Here is a 9,511-nt window from a genome sequence, read left to right on the forward strand (position 1 = left end):
AAACTCAAGTTACGACCAAGCTTTCATCGGAATCAAGCAAGGATCAAATTCAGTACAGGACAATGTGTGAAAGAAGTATTATGTGATATTGCTCCCACAAACTCTTGTCATCTTCTTTTTAGATGGGTAAGACTTCATTTTAAAACGCTCAATCTTCATTAACGTTCCCTTTTTCTGAGGCATGAGGGACATGAAATGAAGTTGAAATTTATGACACCAAGACAAGCCAAGAAGGATCAACACACGTTAAAGGAGAAAATAGAAAAAGAAGAAATAAAAACTGCAGAAGGAAGGGAAATTGAAGAAAAAGAAAAGGAAGTAAAGAAAAAGATGATGGAAAAGGTAGTAGAAAAGCAAGGTGTTTAATCGAAGGCACCCATGTTTAGTTGCATTCGTTTACGAAAGCGAGAACAATGTTGTAAGCCAAAGATTGGTGGAGAAACTCAAGTTACGAACAAGCTTTCATCGGAATCAAGCAAGGATCAAATTCAGTACAGGACAATGTGTGAAGGAAGTATTATGTGATATTGCTCCCACAAACTCTTGTCATCTTCTTTTTAGATAGGCAAGACTTCATTTTAAAACGCTTAATCTTGATTAAAGTTCCCTTTTTCTGAGGCATGAGGGACATGAAATGAAGTTGAAATTTATGACACCAAGACAAGCCAAGAAGGATCAACACACGTTAAAGGAGAAAATAGAAAAAGAAAGAATAGAAAAAGAAGAAATAAAAGCTTCAGAAGGAAGGGAAATTGAAGAAAAAGAAAAGGAAATAAAGAGAAAGATGATGGAAAAGGTAGTAGAAAAGCAAGGTGTTTAATCGAAGGCCCCCCATGTTTAGTTGCATTCGTTTACGAAAGCGAGAACAATGTTGTAAGCCAAAGATTGGTGGAGAAAGTTCAGTTACCAACAAGCTTTCATCCGAATCAAGCAAGGATCAAATTCAGTACAGGACAACGTGTGTAAGAAGTATTATGCGATATTGCTCCAACAAACTCTTGTCATCTTCTTTTTAGATGGGCATGACTTCATTTTAAAACACTCAATCTTGATTAACGTTCCCCTTATTTGAGGCATGAGGGACATGAAATGAAGTTGAAATTTATGACACCAAGACAAGCCAAGAAGGATCAACACACGTTGAAGGAGAAAATAGAAAAAGAAAGAATAGAAAAAGAAGAAATATAAACTGCAGAAGGAAGGGAAATTGAAGAAAAAGAAAAGGAAGTAAAGAAAAAGATGATGGAAAAGGTAGTAGAAAAGGAAGGTGTTTAATCGAAGGCCCCCCATGTTTAGTTGCATTCATTTACGAAAGCGAGAACAATGTTGTAAGCCAAAGATTGGTGGAGAAACTCAAGTTACGAACAAGCTTTCATCCAAATCAAGCAAGGATCAAATTCAGTACAGGACAATGTGTGAAAGAAGTATTATGTGATATTGCTCCCACAAACTCTTGTCATCTTCTTTTTAGATGGGCAAGACTTCATTTTAAAACGCTCAATCTTGATTGACGTTCCTTTTTTCTGAGGCATGAGAGACATGAAATGAGGTTGAAATTTATGACACCAAGACAAGCCAAGAAGGATCAACACACGTGAAAGGAGAAAATAGAAAAAGAAAGAATAGAAAAAGAAGAAATAAAAACTGCAGAAGGAAGGGAAATTGAAGAAAAAGAAAAGGAAGTAAAGAAAAAGATGATGGAAAAGGTAGTAGAGAAGCAAGGTGTTTAATCGAAGGCCCCCCATGTTTAGTTGCATTCGTTTACGAAAGCGAGAACAATGTTGTAAGCCAAAGATTGGTGGAGAAACTCAAGTTACGAACAAGCTTTCATCGGAATCAAGCAAGGATCAAATTCAGTACAGGACAATGTGTGAAAGAAGTATTATGTGATATTGCTCCCACAAACTCTTGTCATCTTCTTTTTAGATGGGCAAGACTTCTTTTTAAAACGCTCAATCTTGATTAAAGTTCCTTTTTTCTGAGGCATGAGGGACATCAAATGAAGTTGAAATTTATGACACCAAGACAAGCCAAGAAGGATCAACACACGTTAAAGGAGAAAATAGAAAAAGAAAGAATAGAAAAAGAAGAAATAAAAACTGCAGAAGGATGTTTAGTTGCATTCGTTTACGAAAGCGAGAACAATATTGTAAGCCAAAGATTGGTGGAGAAACTCAAGTTACCAACAAGCTTTCATCCAAATCAAGCAAAGATCAAATTCAGTACAGGACAATGTGTGAAGGAAGTATTATGTGATATTGCTCCCACAAACTCTTGTCATCTTCTTTTTAGATGGGCAAGACTTCATTTTAAAACGCTCAATCTTGATTAACGTTCCCTTTATTTGAGGCATGAGGGACATGAAATGAAGTTGAAATTTATGACACCAAGACAAGCCAAGAAGGATCAACACACGTTGAAGGAGAAAATAGAAAAAGAAAGAATAGAAAAAGAAAAAACATAAACTGCAGAAGGAAGGGAAATTGAAGAAAAAGAAAAGGAAGTAAAGAAAAAGATGATGGAAAAGGTAGTAGAAAAGCAAGGTGTTTAATCGAAGGCCACACATGTTTAGTTACATTCATTTACGAAAGCGAGAACAATGTTGTAAGCCAAAGATTGGTGGAGAAACTCAAGTTACCAACAAGCTTTCATCCAAATCAAGCAAGGATCAAATTCAGTACAGGACAATGTGTGAAGGAAGTATTATGTGATATTGCTCCCACAAACTCTTGTTATCTTCTTTTTAGATGGGCAAGACTTCATTTTAAAACGCTCAATCTTGATTAAAGTTCCTTTTTTCTGAGGCATGAGGGACATGAAATGAAGTTGAAATTTATGACACCAAGACAAGCCAAGAAGGATCAACACACGTTAAAGGAGAAAATAGAAAAAGAAAGAATAGAAAAAGAAGAAATAAAAACTGCAGAAGGATGTTTAGTTGCATTCGTTGACGAAAGCGAGAACAATATTGTAAGCCAAAGATTGGTGGAGAAACTCAAGTTACCAACAAGCTTTCATCGGAATCAAGCAAAGATCAAATTCAGTACAGGACAATGTGTGAAAGAAGTATTATGTGATATTGCTCCCACAAACTCTTGTCATCTTCTTTTTAGATGGGCAAGACTTCATTTTAAAACGCTCAATCTTGATTAATGTTCCCATTATTTGAGGCATGAGGGACATGAAATGAAGTTGAAATTTATGACACCAAGACAAGCCAAGAAGGATCAACACACGTTGAAGGAGAAAATAGAAAAAGAAAGAATAGAAAAAGAAGAAATATAAACTGCAGAAGGAAGGGAAATTGAAGAAAAAGAAAAGGAAGTAAAGAAAAAGATGATGGAAAAGGTAGTAGAAAAGCAAGGTGTTTAATCGAAGGCCACACATGTTTAGTTGCATTCGTTTACGAAAGCGAGAACAATGTTGTAAGCCAAAGATTGGTGGAGAAACTCAAGTTACCAACAAGCTTTCATCCAAATCAAGCAAGGATCAAATTCAGTACAAGAAAATGTGTGAAGGAAGTATTATATGATATTGCTACCACAAACTCTTGTCATCTTCTTTTTAGATGGGCAAGACTTCATTTTAAAACGCTCAATCTTGATTAACGTTCCCTTTATTTGAGGCATGAGGGACATGAAATGAAGTTGAAATTTATGACACCAAGACAAGCCAAGAAGGATCAACACACGTTGAAGGAGAAAATAGAAAAAGAAACAATAGAAAAAGAAGAAATATAAACTGCAGAATGAAGGGAAATTGAAGAAAAAGAAAAGGAAGTAAAGAAAAAGATGATGGAAAAGGTAGTAGAAAAGCAAGGTGTTTAATCGAAGGCCACACATGTTTAGTTGCATTCGTTTACGAAAGCGAGAACAATGTTGTAAGCCAAAGTTTGGTGGAGAAACTCAAGTTACCAACAAGCTTTCATCCAAATCAAGCAAGGATCAAATTCAGTACAAGAAAATGTGTGAAGGAAGTATTATATGATATTGCTACCACAAACTCTTGTCATCTTCTTTTTAGATGGGCAAGACTTCATTTTAAAACGCTCAATCTTGATTAACGTTCCCTTTATTTGAGGCATGAGGGACATGAAATGAAGTTGAAATTTATGACACCAAGACAAGCCAAGAAGGATCAACACACGTTGAAGGAGAAAATAGAAAAAGAAACAACAGAAAAAGAAGAAATATAAACTGCAGAAGGAAGGGAAATTGAAGAAAAAGAAAAGGAAGTAAAGAAAAAGATGATGGAAAAGGTAGTAGAAAAGCAAGGTGTTTAATCGAAGGCCACACATGTTTAGTTGCATTCGTTTACGAAAGCGAGAACAATGGTGTAAGCCAAAAATCGGTGGAGAAACTCAAGTTACCAACAAGCTTTCATCCAAATCAAGCAAGGATCAAATTCAGTACAGGACAATGTGTGAAGGAAGTATTATGTGGTATTGCTCCCACAAACTCTTGTCATCTTCTTTTTAGATGGGCAAGATTTCATTTTAAAACGCTCAATCTTGATTAACGTTCCCTTTATTTGAGGCATGAGGGACATGAAATGAAGTTGAAATTTATGACACCAAGACAAGCCAAGAAGGATCAACACACGTTGAAGGAGAAAATAGAAAAAGAAACAATAGAAAAAGAAGAAATATAAACTGCAGAAGGAAGGGAAATTGAAGAAAAAGAAAAGGAAGTAAAGAAAAAGATGATGGAAAAGGTAGTAGAAAAGCAAGGTGTTTAATCGAAGGCCACACATGTTTAGTTGCATTCGTTTACGAAAGCGAGAACAATGGTGTAAGCCAAAGATTGGTGGAGAAACTCAAGTTACCAACAAGCTTTCATCCAAATCAAGCAAGGATCAAATTCAGTACAGGACAATGTGTGAAGGAAGTATTATGTGATATTGCTCCCACAAACTCTTGTTATCTTCTTTTTAGATGGGCAAGACTTCATTTTAAAACGCTCAATCTTGATTAAAGTTCCTTTTTTCTGAGGCATGAGGGACATGAAATGAAGTTGAAATTTATGACACCAAGACAAGCCAAGAAGGATCAACACACGTTAAAGGAGAAAATAGAAAAAGAAAGAATAGAAAAAGAAGAAATAAAAACTGCAGAAGGATGTTTAGTTGCATTCGTTGACGAAAGCGAGAACAATATTGTAAGCCAAAGATTGGTGGAGAAACTCAAGTTACCAACAAGCTTTCATCGGAATCAAGCAAAGATCAAATTCAGTACAGGACAATGTGTGAAAGAAGTATTATGTGATATTGCTCCCACAAACTCTTGTCATCTTCTTTTTAGATGGGCAAGACTTCATTTTAAAACGCTCAATCTTGATTAATGTTCCCTTTATTTGAGGCATGAGGGACATGAAATGAAGTTGAAATTTATGACACCAAGACAAGCCAAGAAGGATCAACACACGTTGAAGGAGAAAATAGAAAAAGAAACAATAGAAAAAGAAGAAATATAAACTGCAGAATGAAGGGAAATTGAAGAAAAAGAAAAGGAAGTAAAGAAAAAGATGATGGAAAAGGTAGTAGAAAAGCAAGGTGTTTAATCGAAGGCCACACATGTTTAGTTGCATTCGTTTACGAAAGCGAGAACAATGTTGTAAACCAAAGTTTGGTGGAGAAACTCAAGTTACCAACAAGCTTTCATCCAAATCAAGCAAGGATCAAATTCAGTACAAGAAAATGTGTGAAGGAAGTATTATATGATATTGCTACCACAAACTCTTGTCATCTTCTTTTTAGATGGGCAAGACTTCATTTTAAAACGCTCAATCTTGATTAACGTTCCCTTTATTTGAGGCATGAGGGACATGAAATGAAGTTGAAATTTATGACACCAAGACAAGCCAAGAAGGATCAACACACGTTGAAGGAGAAAATAGAACAAGAAACAACAGAAAAAGAAGAAATATAAACTGCAGAAGGAAGGGAAATTGAAGAAAAAGAAAAGGAAGTAAAGAAAAAGATGATGGAAAAGGTAGTAGAAAAGCAAGGTGTTTAATCGAAGGCCACACATGTTTAGTTGCATTCGTTTACGAAAGCGAGAACAATGGTGTAAGCCAAAAATCGGTGGAGAAACTCAAGTTACCAACAAGCTTTCATCCAAATCAAGCAAGGATCAAATTCAGTACAGGACAATGTGTGAAGGAAGTATTATGTGATATTGCTCCCACAAACTCTTGTCATCTTCTTTTTAGATGGGCATGACTTCATTTTAAAACGCTCAATCTTGATTAACGTTCCCTTTATTTGAGGCATGAGGGACATGAAATGAAGTTGAAATTTATGACACCAAGACAAGCCAAGAAGGATCAACACACGTTGAAGGAGAAAATAGAAAAAGAAACAATAGAAAAAGAAGAAATATAAACTACAGAAGGAAGGGAAATTGAAGAAAAAGAAAAGGAGGTAAAGAAAAAGATGATGGAAAAGGTAGTAGAAAAGCAAGGTGTTTAATCGAAGGCCACACATGTTTAGTTGCATTCGTTTACGAAAGCGAGAACAATGTTGTAAGCCAAAGATTGGTGGAGAAACTCAAGTTACCAACAAGCTTTAATCCAAATCAAGCAAGGATCAAATTCAGTACAAGAAAATTTGTGAAGGAAGTATTATATGATATTGCTACCACAAACTCTTGTCATCTTCTTTTTAGATGGGCAAGACTTCATTTTAAAACGCTCAATCTTGATTAACGTTCCCTTTATTTGAGGCATGAGGGACATGAAATGAAGTTGAAATTTATGACACCAAGACAAGCCAAGAAGGATCAACACACGTTGAAGGAGAAAATAGAAAAAGAAGAAATATAAACTGCAGAAGGAAGGGAAATTGAAGAAAAAGAAAAGGAAGTAAAGAAAAAGATGATGGAAAAGGTAGTAGAAAAGCAAGGTGTTTAATCGAAGGCCCCCCATGTTTAGTTGCATTCGTTTACGAAAGCGAGAACAATGTTGTAAGCCAAAGATTGCTGGAGAAATTCAAGTTACGAACAAACTTTCATCGGAATCAAGCAAGGATCAAATTCAGTACAGGACAATGTGTGAAAGAAGTATTATGTGATATTGCTCCCACAAACTCTTGTCATCTTCTTTTTAGATGGGCATGACTTCATTTTAAGACGCTCAATCTTGATTAACGTTCCCTTTATTTGAGGCATGAGGGACATGAAATGAAGTTGAAATTTATGACACCAAGACAAACCAGTAAAGATCAACATAGGCTGAAGGAGAAAATAGAAAAAGAAAGAATAGAAAAAGAAGATATAAAAGCATCAGAAGGAAGGGAAATTGAAGAAAAAGAAAAGGAAGTAAAGAAAAAGATGATGGAAAAGGTAGTAGAAAAGCAAGGTGTTTAATCGAAGGCCACACATGTTTAGTTGCATTCGTTTACGAGAGCGAGAACAATGTTGTAAGCCAAAGATTGGTGGAGAAACTCAAGTTACCAACAAGCTTTCATCCAAATCAAGCAAGGATCAAATTCAGTACAGGACAATGTGTGAAGGAAGTATTATGTGATATTGCTCCCACAAACTCTTGTCATCTTCTTTTTAGATGGGCAAGACTTCATTTTAAAACGCTCAATCTTGATTAACGTTCCCTTTATTTGAGGCATGAGGGACATGAAATGAAGTTGAAATTAATGCCACCAAGACAAGCCAAGAAGGATCAACACACGTTGATGGAGAAAATAGAAAAAGAAAGAATAGAAAAAGAAGAAATATAAACTGCAGAAGGAAGGGAAATTGAAGAAAAAGAAAAGGAAGTAAAGAAAAAGATGATGGAAAAGGTAGTAGAAAAGCAAGGTGTTTAATCGAAGGCCCCCCATGTTTAGTTGCATTCGTTTACGAAAGCGAGAACAATGTTGTAAGCCAAAGATTGGTGGAGAAACTCAAGTTACGAACAAGCTTTCATCGGAATCAAGCAAGGATCAAATTCAGTACAGGACAATGTGTGAAAGAAGTATTATGTGATATTGCTCCCACAAACTCTTGTCATCTTCTTTTTAGATGGGCATGACTTCATTTTAAAACGCTCAATCTTGATTAACGTTCCCTTTATTTGAGGCATGAGGGACATGAAATGAAGTTGAAATTTATGACACCAAGACAAGCCAGTAAAGATCAACATAGGCTGAAGGAGAAAATAGAAAAAGAAAGAATAGAAAAAGAAGAAATAAAAGCATCAGAAGGAAGGGAAATTGAAGAAAAAGAAAAGGAAGTAAAGAGAAAGATGATGGAAAAGGTAGTAGAAAAGCAAGGTGTTTAATCGAAGGCCCCCCATGTTTAGTTGCATTCGTTTACGAAAGCGAGAATAATGTTGTAAGCCAAAGATTGGTGGACAAAGTTCAGTTACCAACAAGCTTTCATCCGAATCAACCAACGATCAAATTCAGCACAGGAGAATGTGTGAAAGAAGTGTTATGTGATATTGCTCCCACGAACTTTTGTCATCTTGTTTTTAGATGGGCATGGCTTCATTTGAAAACGCTCAATCTTGATTAACGTTCCCTTTATTTGAGGCATGGGGGACATGAAATGAAGTTGAAATTTATGACACCAACACAAGCCAGTAAAGATCAACATAGGATGAAGGAGAAAATAGAAAAAGAAAGAATAGAAAAAGAAGAAATATAAACTGCAGAAGGAAGGGAAATTGAAGAAAAAGAAAAGGAAGTAAAGAAAAAGATGATGGAAAAGGTAGTAGAAAAGCAAGGTGTTTAATCGAAGGCCCCACATGTTTAGTTGCATTCGTTTACGAAAGCGAGAACAATGTTGTAAGCCAAAGATTGGTAGAGAAACTCAAGTTACGAACAAACTTTCATCAGAATGAAGCAAGAATCAAATTCAGTACAGGACAATGTGTGAAAGAAGTATTATGTGATATTGCTCCCACAAACTCTTGTCATCTTCTTTTTAGATGGGCCTGATTTCATTTTAAAACGCTCAATCTTGATTAACGTTCCCTTTATTTGAGGCATGAGGGACATGAAATGAAGTTGAAATTTATGACACCAAGACAAGCCAGTAAAGATCAACATAGGCTGAAGGAGAAAATAGATAAAGAAAGAATAGAAAAAGAAGAAATAAAAGCTTCAGAAGGAAGGGAAATTGAAGAAAAAGAAAAGGAAGTAAAGAAAAAGATGATGGAAAAGGTAGTAGAAAAGCAAGGTGTTTAATCGAAGGCCACACATGTTTAGTTGCATTCGTTTACGAGAGCGAGAACAATGTTGTAAGCCAAAGATTGGTGGAGAAACTCAAGTTACCAACAAGCTTTCATCCAAATCAAGCAAGGATCAAATTCAGCACAGGACAATGTGTGAAGGAAGTATTATGTGATATTGCTCCCACAAACTCTTGTCATCTTCTTTTTAGATGGGCAAGACTTCATTTTAAAACGCTCAATCTTGATTAACGTTCCCTTTATTTGAGGCATGAGGGACATGAAATGAAGTTGAAATTAATGCCACCAAGACAAGCCAAGAAGGATCAACACAGGTTGATGGA

Source organism: Vigna unguiculata, chromosome 1 (assembly GCF_037176805.1).
Source record: "Vigna unguiculata cultivar grain cowpea cultivar isolate G323 ecotype 2 chromosome 1, ASM3717680v1, whole genome shotgun sequence".
Classification (NCBI taxonomy): domain Eukaryota; kingdom Viridiplantae; phylum Streptophyta; class Magnoliopsida; order Fabales; family Fabaceae; genus Vigna; species Vigna unguiculata.